Here is an 18,281-nt window from a genome sequence, read left to right on the forward strand (position 1 = left end):
ACCATGTGACCTTGAACCCATCATTGCATCTGTGTCTCGGATACTAAAAATACAGATTGTGCCTGTAATATTTGATATACAGTGCTGCATATACTGTATGAAATAAATAAATTAGACTGCAATAAAGTTTGCCAAATGCTGTTAATACATAGGGCTTCGTGATATTATATTGCTTTATTCCTCTAGAGCAGGGATGCTCAATTCCAGTCCTCAATACCCCCTCCAGCAGGTCAGGTTTTCAGGATATCCCTGGTTAGCACAAGTGGCTCAATCAGTCCCTGCTTCACCACAGATGGCTCAATCAGTGGCTCAGTCTTTGAGCCACCTGTGTTGAAGCAGGGATATTCTTAAAACCTGGACCTGATGGAGGCAATTGAGGACTGGAGTTTAGCACCCCTGCTCTGTCTAGACCATACTTCAGCACTGAAATACAAACATTGCTCATACAGCACATTAAATCAGACGTGTAAAATGCCTCAGAAACAGCATGATCACAGACTCCCTCCCAAAGTACTTGCACTCTAAGCAACATGGATAGATTTTCTACCTACCCCTAAAATTATTTTTTACAAGGAGCTGCTCACCTGGAGCTTCCCAACAGGGATGAATCCTCAGTGTCTCCTCCTTACCAGGATAATCCCAGCCATGGTGGGCAAACAGCCTAAAACATAGGATCCTGTAGGTACGGAAGTCATGGGTTCCATGGGGAGGTTGGGCAACAAAATGACAGCAGAATCACCAAAATACTGTAGGGTGACAATAGTCCTCCTTGTCTTTGCCTCCCAACAAAAGAAACTGCTGAGCTCAGACAGGGATGGGTTCCAACCTAAATTGGCATTGGCATGCTTCCTTTAAACCCACATCACTTGGATTTTCCTACCCCATTCCCCTTTAATCTGGAAGACATGGGGTGCAAGGGTTGAATTTAGAGGACAAGGTGTCCTTCTGCTTCGTGGAACACTTTTTCCAGCCCCAGCACCTGTGTCTCGCTTCTGATTCCACGCAGACCCTGCCTGGCAGGCTAACAAACAATAAACTTGTATTCACCGGATTACCTTCGGAGGAGGAACCAAACGTGTCTGCGCTGCTCATTTGCCAAAACTGATGTTGCTGATTGATTTCTTTTTCCAAAGAGGCAAAATCTTGCACGCAATTCATATAATGGTTGGCGATTACGGCTGTGTCAACAGCTGATAGTTACTCCGTGGAGCCATCTGCTGGACAGATGCACGGAAGCCGGCTGCTAATTAGTGTTTACTTTATTGGATAAATACATAGAGGATTTTGCATTAAAAACAAACAATCAACTGTCATCATGTGTCAAGCTAATAGCACTTAACATCTTGCAGTTGTTTTGCTGCAGGCAACACAGAAAATGTTAGCCAAAGTCCCAGAATTTAAGCATCTAGGGACAAAAATAGGGATACTCAGTATTATTGTAATTTAGTCATTATTAATATTTATTTATAATGTGACAGTGTGTGTGAAAAGCCATAACAAACAGATTAACATGAATTAACACGATAACATAGCAGGGCGTGTTAATGTCTCCCAGCACAAAACTAGGGCAAAATCAGTGCACAGGAATTGCACCGGGTTTATTAAAGTAAAAACTGACCGATTTCAATAAGATTCCTTTTCTTTGATTAAAATTGTTATTTTTTTTTGCACTTTTTTGTCCCAGTTTTGCATATCACAAGACTTTTATAAATAACCCCAATATATCAGCAGGTTCCTGATCATAGGATGCAGGGGGACCGCGCGGCAGATTTTTTTCAAAAGACAAATTATTTTGTTTTTTCGCGCGGAGGCCGAATCACGTGAGCGGTTCAGCCAATGAGGGCGAACCAGCCTGTTGACGCATCGGCCATGCCTCAGCCACGCCTCCCCAATCGCCTCCAGCCCAGTTCACCCATCACTCAGGCAACAGGCGCGTGCGACGCCATGCGTTTCATCGCACGCGCGCCTACTATAATCTTAGCCTAATTTGCATCATGGGTGCATCACTAAGAGCGGGTGCATAGACTATAATATAATATATCACCGTCTGTGTCTCTTGGCACCATTCATTTTGTCGCTTAAAATTCTCTATCATAAGGCTAAAGTTCTGCATCAAATTTAAGGTGTTCTTACATATGCCACATCTCTGCTCCAAAAAACAGTGCCGTGTGTCAAACGCTAAACACCCTTTTCTCTTTGTTGATAGACACCTAAAGATCATCGATGACAACCAGTTGTGCCTGAAATAGTGATGGCAGGTGGCTAGCACATTCTATCCACATCATCACCTATATGCAACCTCTTCATGGAAAGGTGAGTGAGGGATCTGCCTTCATTTCTCTTTCTTCCTCTTACTCCTTACTTTGTATCCTTACCCAATATATTTGGGACTGCTGGCAACACTAACAGAAAATATCATAAGGTGTGTTGATTTATTCCCCTCTTAGATGCGTCAATTGCTTCACATACCACAGGCCTGCACAACTCCAGTCCTCGAGGGCCACAAACAGGCCAGGTTTTCAGGATATCCCTACTTCAGCACAGCTGGCTCAATTAGTGGCTCAGTATGACTAAGCCACTAATTGAGCCAGCTATGCTGAAGTAGGGATGTCCTGAAAACCTGGCCTGTTTGCAGCCTTCGAGGACTGGAGTTGTGCAGGCCTGACATAACAATATCCAAAGTATCAACATAACCGTAGGAAGAAAAAAAAGTTTGAGGTGCATGTTTACAGCAAATAAACATACCACTTGTGAGCCCACTGACATGTCTCAGACAGGTCTCCAAACCTGCCTTTCCCCATTATCTCTTATTGAAGATAAGTCGCCTCAAAAAGGTCTGTATTTTGGGTAATACAAAAATGTGTTTTGACGTGGCATCTTGAAAGGGCTATCCTTTCTAGGTCCAAAGTGAATTAATGACCGTGACTGGGGTTCCATCTGGGTGATTGATACAATTTGTATCTAGATCTGACTCCTAAAACGACTTTGAAATAGTTACTTAAAGTTCAATTGTCAACACAGGCCCAGATCCATAGAGATCTGTTACAGTAACTCGGCTGCCAAAATCATGTTATTTTCCTTGAGGTGAACGCATATCCACAAAGCTAATTACATGCAAAAATAACGTCCGCTGTATATCTCATTAGCATAGGCTTAACACCATCTTAAGTCAGCACTAACTTCAAATAACATGGCTGGCATTAAACATGTCTTACCTAAAAGTGGTGCTACTCCCATCCAGACTTGGAAATGTGGATTTTGCTGAAGAGGTAGAAAAGAGGGAGAGAGGGTTCTATTTTTGTAGAGTACCCAGTGACATATACCTCCCCAAACACTCCTTTATACCCCATGTGTAGAGATACCTGCGAACAAACTTAACATACCTGAAATACCTGTGAAAAATTCAACTTTTTATATATTTGGATGTCTAAATTAGTATATTTCCGAGGTATCTCAGGTGTGTTCATTTTTTTCCTCTCTCTCTCTCCCTTCGCTCCTCTCCTGCAAAATCCATATTTATGCCCTAGTCTCTAGCGATCTCTAGCGTTCTTTTCCCAAAAGGGCAGACTCCCTGAAATAGAATGATGAGTGAGGAGTACTTACTGATTGGATGTCTAAAGGTCAGTCCACTCTTATTGAATGATTGGACTCTTCCACAGCTTGCTCTGACCCTGTTTGGAGTCTTAGCACATCACTCCTACCGTACATTTCAACTTTCAAAGCATCTGCTCTTTTTCATGTAAACAAAAGGTCACAGCAAACACGTCCAGCAGCAATGCATATTGGTCTATGTCGGGCTGTGACCTTTTGTTTTCATGATTTCTTGATGCCACAATAAAGAAGAGCAAATGCTTGGAAACGTGCAATTTAGGAGTGCTATGACTAACTTCTGTGGACTACAGAGGCGGTGAGTGGCCAGTCAACAAGCATCCAGAAATCTATAATTGTATGGAACTTCAACACAAAGAACTGTGAACGCTGATCCCTCTTTCCCAATATTGTACCTGTCTGGAGTCTTAGAACAGCCATGAGGGCCTGGAGTTGAGTACATGATAAAGCAGGGAATGTGGATCAAGTTGCTCTGATGTAATTCTGCCACAAGGTTACTTTAATTATCTCCTTCTGTGAACCCAATCTCTAGGTCCCTCGGAGAAAGTCAACGTTCATTAATTCACTCTAGTTTCAAAAGAACATCAGATGCTTTGTGGGGCTTCTTATGAAAACCCTGCATACATAGGGTAGCATGCTGCCTCCTATAAGTGCTGCTGCTTACTCCCTCACTCTCAGCATGACTAGAACCACCACACCACCTCCAATACACTGTCCTATTTGGAAAGAGGGAGGAAAGCACACCCAATAAGTGACCAGCATCTAATATCCTCCCTTAAGGACTGAATTAGCTTAGGGAAATTTGCCTTATATACAGTATATCGTTATAATCTTTTGGTAATATATACTCCCAGATATTTGAAAGCATTATGTTGCCAATTAAAATTGAAATTGAGCGCTATGAGTTTTCGGTTGTTTTTGGTAGATTTATATTTAACGCTTCTGATTTGGATTGGTTAATTTTAAATGAAAAGAAAAACTGCCATGTGCTCCAGGGTATAGGAAAAATATATATATAAAACGTGGGGTTCCACAATTGGAGAAGGGGCTCAAATAGATGGAGTAAGCACTGAATATCCACAGAGTCCAAACCAAGGAGGTGCGGTGGGGAAGAAAAACAATTAAAGAGTGCTCCACTCCTTGACAAAAACCACTAGTTGGTTGAAACGCGTAGGAGGTATTTTTATTGTTCACCTATGTTGCAATAAATTCTTTTTTCACTTCATTCAATTTTTTGAGACCAGCGTTTATTATTCATTCAGTTGGGATCCTGTTTGGCTTAGGAGTGCCCTGGAGACTGTTTTTTCTATTTGGTTAATTTTAAAGACTGAAATTTTGTTACATTTCCCTAACAAGTTGAATAGATTTGGAAGTGAAGTGAGGGGTTTGGACAGAACCAGGAAGACATCATCTGCATATAGAGCGATTTTGTGTGTTTGGTTGTTGAAATTAAGTCCCGATATATCTGGGTTACAACGGATTTGAGCCGCTAGTGGTTCCATACAGAGGGAAAAGAGGAGAGGCGAGAGGGGACATCCCTGTCTCGTGCCACTCTTAATCATAAAGGGATTTGAAGGGAAGCCCTGGTGTATGACCCTAGCCGCTGGGCCTGTGTATAGAGATAGAATCTTTTCACCAAAACCAAATGCTCCAAGCGTGGCTTTTGGATATGCCCAGTCAATCCTATCAAAGGCCTTTTCTGCATCTAGACTTAACACCATAACTTGTACTTGTTTTGAATTGGCTATTTCCATCAGATCAATGATTCGTCGGGTGTTATCAGCTGCCTGTCGATCCTTTATAAAACTGACTTGATCTGGTGTATTAATCTAGGTAGGATATGACTTAACCTGTTGGCAATTAATTTAGAGTGTATTTTGATATCTGTGTTTTTAAGAGAGATTGGTCTATAGCTCTTACAATCAAGGGGATCCCTTCCTTGTTTATATATGAGTGATATATATGCCTGGAACATATGTTCTGGGAAAGAGGTCCCTGCTAGTACCTCATTAAACATAGTAACTTAACGTATTTTTTATAGTACAGACCCGAAAAACCGTCTGGGCCCGGGGCTTTAGATGATTTCAGGTTTTTGATCACTTGAGTGATTTCCTCCATAGTGAATTCCTTCCTCAATACATCTTGTTCACAATCTTCCAGTTTTGGTAGGTTTGAGCTTGCTAGAAAATCACGCAAAGCTCTTTTTGTATTTGGGTTATGTGCCACTTTCTCCCCGTTATAGAGGTCCTCATAATATTTGTAAAATTCTTCTACAATCAATTTTGGATTTGCTGAGAGGGCTCCTGATTTCAGTCTAATGGCCTGAATATTATAATTTGGGATTTTGTTCCTTAATTTATTTGCTAGCATGGTATCTGGCCTGTTGGCTTTCTCAAAAAATTGCCTTCTTGACCAATTTAATGAATTATCAGCCTGGGAGGTTAGGAGTACGTTCAATTCAATTTTAATATCTTTGATTTGCTTAAGGGTGGTTGGACTGTTATCTTGTTTATGTTTTTTCAATAAGTCATTCAGTTTGGTCTGTAGCAGCAAGATGTTCGCATTCCTTTCTCTCTTTCTTCTCGCAGCAATACTGATCAAAGTTCCTCAGCTTTGTGTGCCTCCCAAAGAGTCAAATGAGAGTCTACCGTCCCTTTGTTTAACCTAAAGTATTGGTCTATTTCGCTATTTATTATTTGGGCAACTACTGGGATTTTCAATAGGCTTACTGTAATTGGGTGCACTGTAGCTTAATTGGTGCATGATCTGACCATGAAATATCATGGATCCCAGTATGGGAGATCTTTGAGTCCCGTCTGCTTGATACAAAGAAGTAATCGATTCTGCTATATGTTGAGTGGGGGTGTGAAAAGAAAGTATAATCCCTTTCAAACGGGTGGAGTTCTCTCCAGATATCTAAAAGATTATTTTCTTTTAAGCCTTACCTGAACGTGCTTGGGTTGTCTTTGCTATGTGTTCGCAGGGGGGCTGATCTATCTTGTTTGGGGTATAAAACCGTATTGAAATCATCGGCTGCTATTAGTTGTCCTTTCGTCACTTTGTTTATTTTATCAAAGACTGAGGTAAAGAGGGTCACAATTGTAAGGGGCATAAATGGAAGCTAGGGTTAGATGGTGGCCATCTATTGAACCTAAACAACAAAACAGGTAGCGCTAACCGCAATGGATGTGGTGTAGTATCTAGTACCTTATACAAATTATTAAACCATATATAAGGGGCTGCCTGGGACACAAAACCTGACCCCCTGGTCAGGATAACAGTATGGACAAGGGATAGTTCCGTGGGCGCCTATATAATCAACTACTATCAAAGGATATATGAAAGCCAAGCCTGTTGGCTGTGAAGAAATGTGGATCCTCACGATGGGCTTGAAAAAAAAGGAAAAGCACAACACATAGCGTAATACTGTTAAAATGTTAGACAAACAACATTTAGGACAACATGTAACAGCTGAAAACTGAATGGGTGATTTAGGACAATAAAAACATTTAATAACAATTAATAATTAATATAATGCACAATACACATGGACATATATTAATGAACAAATAAAATTAATGAATTAATGAATAGATGATTCCAACACTCCGTAGCACCAATGTTGATGATAGCAATGCCTACTCACCAGATGGAATAGGTTTGCAGGCAGTGGATAATTTAGAGAGTATCCCCTCTCGTTTGTATGCTGCTCTCTGCTAGCTGGCGTCTCCGTCTGCTCATGGATGTAGCTCATCAAGCAGGAACTCCTGCAGCGCGCCGGGAAGATGGGAAACAGCAACAGCTGATTCGGCACGCTGTCAGCTGCGGGCCGCCGTCGGCTCGTTTGTAAGCTGCTCTCTGCTAGCTGGCGTCTCCGTCTGCTCGTGGATGTGACTCAACTTTGGAGCTGATCGGAGACGCGTGAGATTCAAAAGTGCTCTGTTTGAAATAGCACTGTGCTTGACAGAGACGCACCAGAGAAGCTGGGGAAGAAGACGTTCATGGCATCTACTGAAGCAGGCCCCTGCACCTAGTTGAGACTAGTTTCTTGCCCCCAGTTGGACATTACTGGACTTTCATTTTATATACCCCTGAGGAAGAGAGCAGAGCGCTCTCGAAACGCGTAGGGTGGTGATCCAACACCCAGCACATTGGTGTCAGTATCCCCTACACATTGGTGAATTTGTGTGTGCTGCCAACTAACTAATTCCCATAGCCGACGGCGTGCCGAATCAGCAGTTGCGGTTTACCATCTATTCGGGCGCCCTTCCCGGCGCGCTGCAGGAGTTCCTGCTGATGAGTCACATCCACAAGCAGACGGAGACGCCAGCTAGCAGAGAGCAGCTTACAAACGAGCCGACGGCGGCCCGCAGCTGACAGCGTGCCGAATCAGCTGTTGCTGTTTCCCATCTTCCCGGCGCGCTGCAGGAGTTCCTGCTTGATGAGCTACATCCACGAGCAGATGGAGACGCCAGCTAGCAGAGAGCAGCATACAAACGAGAGGGGATACTCTCTAAATTATCCACTGCCTGCAAACCTATTCCATCTGGTGAGTAGGCATTGCTATCATCATCATTGGTGCTACGGAGTGTTGGAATCATCTATTCATTAATTCATTAATTATATTTGTTCATTAATATATGTCCATGTGTATTGTGCATTATATTAATTATTAATTGTTATTAAATGTTTTTATTGTCCTAAATCACCCATTCAGTTTTCAGCTGTTACATGTTGTCCTAAATGTTGTTTGTCTAACATTTTAACAGTATTACGCTATGTGTTGTGCTTTTCCTTTTTTTTTAAGCCCATCGTGAGGATCCACATTTCTTCACAGCCATCTATTGAACCTGTAACTATTAGATATCTACCCTCCTTGTCTTTTTCCGCTGCATCTAACTTGAATGGGCATCTATTGTGAAAAAGTATTGCCACTCCCCTTTTTTTTTGGACGAGGACGATAAATAAAATTGTCTGTAGTGTTTGTCAAAGTATTTTGGTGAACTTCTATTACTAAAATGTGTTTCTTGAAGTAGAACTATGTCAGCTTGTCTACTCTGGTATTCAGCTATTGCCACTCGTCTGTGCATGCGTATTGCAGGGGGACCTGTCAGTCTGCGCTGCGCACCCTCCCTTAACTTGCTCAAGTTCTGCAGAGCAGCTCCATTTTGTCCCCCTTCTTTTTGGGGGTGGGGGGAGGGCCGCCGACCCCCACCTGCCATGGATAACCCCTCAACCGGAGAGAGATTTGCCCCTTCTCCATGTTGCTAAGCTGCTGCCTAACTGGATCCGTGAGCCCCTCAGCTAAACCTTCCGCCTCTCTTTGTGGCTCCACGCTCAGACCCTTTACCCTGTAGTGATTGGTGAGGTTGTCTCCTTCCTCCGTGCTACTTCTGTGGAGACTGCCCTGTTATCCGTCCTGTGTTAGGGGTCACCTCTCTCTCCTCCCACAGGCCTCTTCCTCCGGAGCTGCTGGAAACCAAGATAGCCATCGTAACTGGATGATATGTTCCAGAGGCTCTTGTTATTTGACATAATGCTTCTTTTATTTGAAAGAAGTGGAATCTGATTATTATGTCCCGTGGCTGCGGTCTGGATCTAAGGGCCCTATTATTTCTCCTATCCCGATTTTCTGTGTCCTCTTGCTTGTCAGACAATACATATATCAGGGACTTTAGGTGTGCAGTAGTTTTTTTGTTTTTACGCAGGGCCTTAATGGGGCAATCCAGCCGTTTCTCTACCTCATCGGTCCTTTCCCCAATGTATTGACATCGCGTCTTAGATCCGTAATTTCTTTGTGGAAAAAAGACTATCTTGTGGTGCCGGGGCCTCTGCGCCTTCTGTTCGCGCCAAATCACTTATTGAAATAACTTGTCAGGACGGAGGTAGGGCACCGCGGTTTTCCCTTAGTGGGCATCCTTTAGTGTTCCGACTTCAGATTATTGTTTCTGTTTGCCTTTTTTGTCGGTAATATGCTAAGTTGATGCTATAATTGTGCTGTGAGGTATGGAGCTCGCACTCTAAGCAACCATTCCTCTAGCCCTCACTCATGTGCCTCCAGCATTTTTTTAAAACAACTCTGAATGATATATTTTTTCTGTATTATAATGTAACACGCCTTTTCTGTTTCCATAGCAACCATTTACAAAGTCACATCCCCTTCCTCTTCTGAAATAGGATCTGGCACATCCATTTTTGAGCCCTGCCGTCTCCCTAGCCTTGCACTAATTGTATCGAGTGACTGCTTGGTCACATGATCTTCCCCACACAACTTTGTCGTGATTAATATGCAAATACTCCTCTGCAGTCATTTAGTGAACCCACAAACCGAATCTCCACTGATCGATCTCAGGAGAATGGATCGATTTGGCAACTTAGCTAATTACTTATCATTGAATGGATTGTATTGATGCACACATTAAAGGTGAAAAAAAAAATGTAAAAAAATAACGCCAGCTTAGACTACTGCTTTAAAATCAGCAATCAAAAAAATCTGCTTATATTCACGTCTCTTTCTAGTTTCCATGAGCCTGCTCCTGTTTTCTGAATCGTATACATCAACAACTTCCTGCTGCACAGCTAGAACAATACAGGGGTTTAATAGGAGCTTGTTAGGTGTTAGGTGTCCAGTATGTTTTACAATTCTTGTCCAGCTAGTCATGGCTGATTGGAGGTTGGCAACCTCCTACTTAATTTAAGCTCACCCCCTCCCACATTTAAATGGTTATGGGCTCACTCCATAGCATCTTCCACTCAGGGGAACTTGCCTGCTTGCAGTTTGGCTGTGACATCTCTAATACAGAGTGCTTTTCCTGGTAATGTACAGGTTAATAAAAGCTTCAGTCAGACAGAACTTTGCAGCTAATATTGACAGATTTACTATAAATCATTCTTCCTGTTATTAAACAGGTTATTAAGAATTTATATTAGCGTTAGGGACCCCTGATATGTGGTCTGCCTTGGCGTTGGCTCAGGGGCTTACAACAATTTTGGCCAAAAATGTCAAACTAAAAGACCATTTACTTATTAGATATTTATCCATATATATTTAGGCACTGTACCGTGTATGAGTCTCACTAGATGTGCTAAAAACTGAGCTTTGTCTGTGTTTTATGTTATGTCTCTGGTTTTAATGCAATAAAACTGCACCAGATCTTTCAAAGGGAAAAAAATCTCATCAAACGCAATGGGATTTTGTTCCCTTTGATGCGCGTGGTTCTGTTATTTGCAACTGGTCTTACCCAGTTTTGCAGACTTTGAACGATATTAATATTCAATATACTGTGAGGATGGCTCGCCCCAGGATCTGGAGAAGAGATCACATGTATAGGAATAAAATGTACTCTGACAGCTGGAAGACAGATGTACGATATAAAAAATAACCAATATAAAGCCAATATAAAATATAATATAAGATACAAATTACAAAAAAATCAGGGTTTACCCGTCAGTGCCTCTTGGAGGTGGAGACAGCCATACAACTATCAACAGCACCCCTTCAAGGTGGACCCTTGGCACAATCTATCTCCCTTTTTGATCGGCATTGGTCAGAGCATTTTGGCGCCACTTATTAGCTTACGGGTATATAAAGCACTGTACTTTCACTGTACCTGTATCCATTCATTAGAACAGAAACGCTGGATTAACCTTTGACTACTGTATGTCATAATATAATATGTTTTACTGCATTATCTTGTGTGCTCTGGATTTTTTTTCAATATGAAAACAGATTTACAGCATATCGAATAGGACCTTTATGTTCACACTGCAAATATTAAGATTCTACTTGTAGACATTAAAATAAGTACATTCAGTATAGGACACAAACTCTTACTGCTCATAATAGTTTCAAATGTAAGATATATAAACGGTATATAAACTTGGTATTGAGTTTGTACTGTATTTTCTAAATTATTCACAGAATGTCAGTTTCCTTGTTTTCCTAAGCCATATGCAGAAAAATAGTATTCAGTGTTGGGATATCTTAACTTAAAGGGTCATATACCAAAGTATATAAGAATGGCTTTCAAAGGTAACCAAATTCTTCAAGGTTACCTACTGTACAAACATAAATGAAATAAAGCAAAGTACCTTTATCTTCTAAACATGAATAACCTTTAAGTATAATCTTTTTATTGTGCTGTAAAAGCTCTAAATCAGTTTGGAATTTATGCACGTTAAATGAGAATATTGACTCAAACTATTTCTATTTCACTTTCATACATGCAAAACAGATACAGTGTGAAAAGGGGTAGAAAACATAAATTACACGACGTGTATAAGTAGCTTGTGTGAGCGTGCTAATTATATATTTTTCGCCTGCCCCCACACTAATTAGCAATAGTAAGTTACACGCTATGGCTATTTAGCACGTGTATTAGGAATAAGAATATTATTTATGCTCTCACCAATAGTGTGTGAAAAGCATTTTTTATTGACTAGATTTACTTGCGTCATTTATACCATACAGTATATTAACGCTGACTAATTAGGTGTTATCTCAGTGCAAATTGCATCAGAAATGGGACTGCATGTGTCATATTTAAGCTCCCATCCCTTTTTAACAACGATTTCTCTAAAGCTTCAACCTCAATTTACAGCACATAGTCTATTCTGCCAAGCCTGGGCTAAGAAAGTCAAGTCCTGTTGACACAAGTTCATGCTTCTTTACTTTTAAAAAAACATGGCTTTTCTACAAGAAATATTTTAATACTTTTTTTTTCTGCTCCCAAATACTAAAGATGGTTAAGAAAACTGTCCTTACCTGCAAAGTATGGAGAGAAAGTAGATTGAGTAATTGTGTGGAGCAGGTTCCCTTCTTACAGTATGATGGTTTTAAAATGAGTACAAGGTTCACTAATCATGTAATAAACTTTACGAATAGAAACGGTTTGCACGTCACAAGGCAGTAAATTTTAGCCTGGGAAAGCAGAAAGACACCTATCTATGTTTGCTTTTTATCTGGATGTAAACTTCAGCATTCTCCTGGCTAAAGAAAACAAACCCATTGTTAATACTGGTTATTTACTTTATGACTATGAAAGAGTATGCCAATATTTTCTGCACATACTGTACACGTAGGAGCCTAGTTTATTTCCTGATAACTGGGTAGCCACGTTTCTAAATCGAGGGTGTTACATAAGTATCATGGGAAATAGTTATGTACAGTAAAATATGTGTATTGTGAGCTAGTGTTAGATGAAGAATATAACATAAAACGTCATTCCTTTATACATACTGTGTAGCCCGAAACAATGACAACAAAATTCCCAGCTAAGATGCAGATTGAGCCAATGTTAACAGTATTATGCTCAATTAATTATAAATGTACAGTAAGATATTTTAGATTCTCAACCAGGGTGCCAGGGTACCCCGCTGTGCCGCGATCTCCAGCTCCTGGGGAAAAACTTTGCTAGATCCTCAGCAGATGTAGCCCGTGCTGTCTGGAGACAGAGAGGGTGCCATGCACCTGTAGTTTCTGAGCCCGGGAACAGAGAAGAGAGAGGAGATCTGAATCACAGCCTCCATGCCTCCAGACAGATTGGGACACACCCGCCATGCAGCTGGCATGTTTTAGGCCGCATCTTTAGTGAAAGCGACGGCGCGAGTGACATCGCGTGTGCCAAATTCAAAACACATTAAGCCAATGCTCATGGCCATAGAGCGTGCGACCGATACTTCGCAAGACAAACTTGTTTGAATTTGCCGCTTGACAGCCGGGGCACATGCGCGGTTCAGCCAATGAGGGTGAGCCGCTTACGTGACGTCAGTGGCATGCCCCCGAGTATTGAATGGGAGCTGCTTTTGGTTGCGTCTCCTCCTGCAGGCCCCACAGGCCACGGATCGCCTGGGCTTCAGAGCGCGCAACTACAATGTACAAAGCCTAAGGTGTGTGGGAGAGTGTGGTACATGCGAGCGAGAAGAGGTGAGTGAGGTCTGATAAGCAGGGAGAGTCCAGAGATTTAAAAGATTCTCCAGGGTTGCCCCTACTCAAAAAATTCTGCATTGCAACTTTGCTGTAGAATTGTTTCCTCACAAAAATGATGACCCCCCTAATAAAAACAGTATATTGTACAGTATATATCATTGTATTTGTTGTGCTTCAAGACTTTGAAGCATATGTATCAAAATGGTGTGATTTTCTCTAAAATATGGAGCAAACAAAGTCCTTTGCACCAGCAGCATATGAATTAAGCTTACATTTAGTGCAGATCTCGTTGGAGCAGAGGAAGTTTAACCCCTTCAGTTAAACAATGAGAGGAGAGGGGGGATATTCTTTTGATGGGTGCACGCCTATTACAATCACAGAGGATGTTGAATGTACTCAGTCTATTAATATAGATTTGTGGGTACAAATGCCTATGTGTTTTATAGAAAAACAAACACTTGGGTGGAATAGGTAAAATGGGGGACGTATAATACCGACTAGGGTGGAGATACCCAGGTGGGTAGATATGTATTCAAGCACAGATACTTTTGAAAAATAGGGTGTCTGTATAGTGTGTTAAAATAACTTTAATACATCAACGGTGAATAATTAATACTCAAACTTTTAAAATTATTAATAGACTGATTACATTCAACAACCTCAACATTCAACAACCTCTGGGATTGTAATAGGAGTGCACCATCAAAAGGATATTCCACCTCTACCTCTCATTGTTTAACCCATCAGCTTCTCAGGAAAATATTATCCTTGGGTAGCACCCTAGCAGTATAGAGCAAGCTTTCTCAGTGTTTTGTTCTATTAACCCCTTTAGTGCCAGAGGGTCCTGTCACCTTCATGACCACAGAGCCCCATGGCACTTTCTGATCACATGACCGCTCTTCAGAGCAATCAAGCGATCCCTTCCAGGTTACGGCCATTGGACCGGATGTGAAGGGGAAGTGATGGCTCCCTCCCTTCGTCCCTTCATTGTAGTACGCGATTGGCGCTCCATGGGAGCAAAAGACATAAGGGTCCCTGGGGTGGCACTTTTTATGACGTACACTGTTGATCACTAGGGCACTGAAGGGGTTAATGGGACACATTTTGGTACATCTCATCATAATATTATGCTGACTCTCTCTTCCCCCAATTGTCCTGTTACTGCTCCCAAAAACACTCAGGGTGCATGTGGAGCAATGTGAAGCCATTCTAAAATGCTGCAGGCCATGCCCTGAAGAGCTTACAATCTAATATCTGGTATCGGATGCACAGGGAGATTATGTGACTTTCTCAAGTTCACAAAGAGATCTGACACTGGGATTTGAACCAGATTCACTCTCCTCAAAGGCATTTTTCTCATCACCTTCAACCCAACCTACTGTACAAATAACTGCAGGGTTTATATAGGACACGAAGGGTAAGGAATTCCTGGTGCTTTCTTAATAAAGTATGGGATTTACATCCCATAAAGAGGAATCATCACTTTCAAGTCTGCAAGACATTGTGCATGTCATTCAAATCTGGAGTTGCAAACTAGACCAGCAGAGGGCATGAGGTCCACATTAATAATTAAAGCTGCAGACCAAGCAATATACGTGAATTTTTTTTTATTTAGTAAATCAGTTCTGTACTATGAGAAAATACTTCTAGCATTTGAAAAACAAAATCTTAATGACATGTTTAATGTATTATAATGTAACAAGCATGTTTTGTTTCTACAGCAACCATTTACAAAGTCACTTCCCCGTCCTCTTCTGACACAGGCTCTGGCACACCCTTTTTGAGCCCTGCCCTCTCTCTAGCAGTGCACCAATTGTATCTAGTGACTGCCTGGTCACATGATCTTCCCCACAGAACTTTGCATCTTTGGTCCTCTTCTGCTGCACTGACAGCCATTTAGTGAATCCCCTGAGCCGAATCTTCACCGATCGATTACAGGAGAACGGATCGATCGGCAACATAGCTCATTTCTTATCATTGTGTGGTTTGTATTGATGCACATATTAAAGGGGGGTGGGGAAATACTATACTGCATATACTTTAAAAAAAAACAAAAAAAAAACAGGTAATGCTGCTGCTCTGTTCCTCTTGTCGCCCCCTGAGACCTGCCGGCCCTAGGCGATGCCTTATCTGCTTTACGTATATAATATTTATTAAGTCTTTTGTAGAAGTAGACCCGACAACATAATCTAATGGAAACCAAGTAACCCCTTCCAGGCCAGTCAGCAATGCTTAGAATGATCTAAATGTAGAGGAGGTGCATTCCGATTAAAATCACAAATCCCAATAAAAAACATGATATAAAACATATATAAGAGCATCATAGGGCAGAATAGGTTGTGTTTGATGCAGATCTTATCTGCTCTGTATTTCCCCACTGGTTAATTCTTTCACTGATAGAGGGACCAGTGATACATTGCAAAGCAACACATTGCAGGGGTTAAGGGTGCACAAATGTATGTAGTACGGAAATCCATAACTGCTTATTAAGATACTGTGCATGAAATATGAGAACATGAGAATATAAACACAATATAACATACTGTATGCATAGTCATTTGTATTTAAATTCACTCCGAAGAGGGAAGGGTGACCAACTCAATGGCACAGTGTTTCTGGTACAGGCACTCCCTCTCTTTGTTATTAACTATTAATGTTGCGGATAGACTAGAAGCAAAACGTTACTTTACAGTATTGTCCAAAAATGATATAGGCATATAGTGACCAGGGAAATCCTGATAACAAACAGACAGCACACCGCAGATAAGATCCAAAAAATGTGTATTGTGAACACAAGGCAGCCAACGTTTCGGTCCTCGTAGAGAGACCATCCTCAGGGCAGTGAGGATCTACTCTGCGGTGTGCTGTCTGTTTGTTATCAGGATTTCCCTGGTCATCTATGGGACGAGCATCTGCCTTCTATGAAATACGTGAGTGCAAACTTTAATACCTATGACTATATATATATATACATATATATTTCAACTAAAAATAGAAGAGCACGCAGAGACAACTCTCATAGTGTATACGATTTAATTCCACAAAAATAGAACAAAAATAAAAATGATAAACAATTGCACTCACATTTGTGCTTACTGCAGTAAACACATATACTGTAACCTGATCAGGTATTGCTAGAACCATCTTGTGGACCTCTAGGATCCCATAATTGGGCTTGAACTGCGTGTCAGAGTATCACTCTGGAGCCTGTGTGGCCTGCACTCTCTATGCTCCCTTCTCCAATCTCCTGCACCTCAGCGCCTCCCTTTAGTGGTGATGTCATTCCAAGATGGCTGGGGACTTTCACAATCAACACAGATTTGCTGGATCACCCTACGCGTTTCGTGAAGATCTCTCTCTTCCTCGGGGGCTTCTAGTCCATGCTGTTACTGCATGGAGCTCCTGAGGACGTGAGAGATCTTCCAGAAATGCGTAGGGTGATCCAGAGAAACCTAGTGATGTCACCCTGTTGGGACAAGGGAAGAAGAGGGGCAGCTAGTGGGACCAACAAGGTATAAATCACAAACAAAAAATGTTTTAAAGGCTGGCACTGAGCGATATGGCATAAGACCACAAGTATCAAATCAGCTCCACACTAGTCTCAGTTGATACATAATAACAGGAACAATCTCAATTACAATAACTGTCAAATACAGAGTACACTCCCTTCAACCAAAACTTACAGTATAAAGGGCTTAAAGTAAATAGTATCCAAATGTGAGGGGGGCTATCGAAATGCTGAGTATTTAACATCACGTTTTCTTAATATGGGAGTGCCTGTCCTTCTGTTCCTTTATTGTGTGTGTGTGTATATATATATATATATATATATATATATATATATATACACACAATATGCTTTACATACATACATACATACATAGACACACACACACACACACACACACACACACACACACACACACACACACACACACACACACACACACACACACACACACACACACACACACACACACACACACACACACACATATATATATATATCTTGCAGGAGGGGACCACTATTCAAGAAACTAATCATGTACCATGGGACACATACTGATAGAGAGTAGTGCCAGTGCTGGTACTAGTACAAGAATGGCAAATAGTAGTTGAAGCAGGACAGCTTCACTGCAGAGATGGCAGAGTCAGGGAATAAAGAAACAATCTAGTAATAAACACAATAGTGCTATCTGCCGTAAGGCAACTCATGGTCAGTTCACTTGAATAAACCATAAGGATTTTTCCTGGACAGGAAACTGTCTGTGATGTATAGCAATGTGTAGTAAATATGGGCCAAATCATCTATATTCATTTAAGTATTCTATATAATTACTTTGAATATTTAATTAACATACTTGGAACTGGCTGATTGCATTATATATATATATATATATATATATATATATATATATATATATATATATATATATATATATATATATATATAATACTGAGTTAAGTTATGGTGAGTAAAAAAAGTGACAAAAACCCTCCACAGGAAAGCAAATATAGCTGTATGCTCATCTGCATGTCTTAGGCAGGTCTGCAACCCCGCCTTTCCCCATTATCACCCAGCATACAGCACTTCCACTGCAGCAAGGGATTCTGGGAAATGACATGCAAATGAGCACACAGTGTCACTTTTTGCCCGTTGCAGACCTGCCTAAGACATGCAGATGAGCATACAGCTATATTTGCATATATATATATATATATATATATATATATATATATATAT

At 41.1% G+C, this 18,281-nt stretch overlaps 1 protein-coding gene across 3 annotated transcripts in view; it reads right to left on the bottom strand.

Moving 5' to 3' along the window:
• AKAP19 (A-kinase anchoring protein 19) overlaps positions 1 to 12,454 on the bottom strand; it is a 35,210-nt gene extending 22,756 nt beyond the window's left edge. Inside the window, exon 1 of one of the 3 annotated variants that reach the window (XR_012802639.1) lies at positions 585 to 1,187. The gene's annotated coding sequence lies outside the window, so the exon portion shown is untranslated. Of the gene's footprint in view, positions 1 to 551; positions 1,188 to 12,373 lie in introns of those variants that run through there. The other 2 variants (XR_012802641.1, XR_012802640.1) reach the window with 2 other exon arrangements.
• Positions 12,455 to 18,281: the final 5,827 nt, after the last annotated feature.

The sequence above is a fragment of the Ascaphus truei genome, chromosome 7, assembly GCF_040206685.1.
Source record: "Ascaphus truei isolate aAscTru1 chromosome 7, aAscTru1.hap1, whole genome shotgun sequence".
Taxonomy (NCBI): domain Eukaryota; kingdom Metazoa; phylum Chordata; class Amphibia; order Anura; family Ascaphidae; genus Ascaphus; species Ascaphus truei.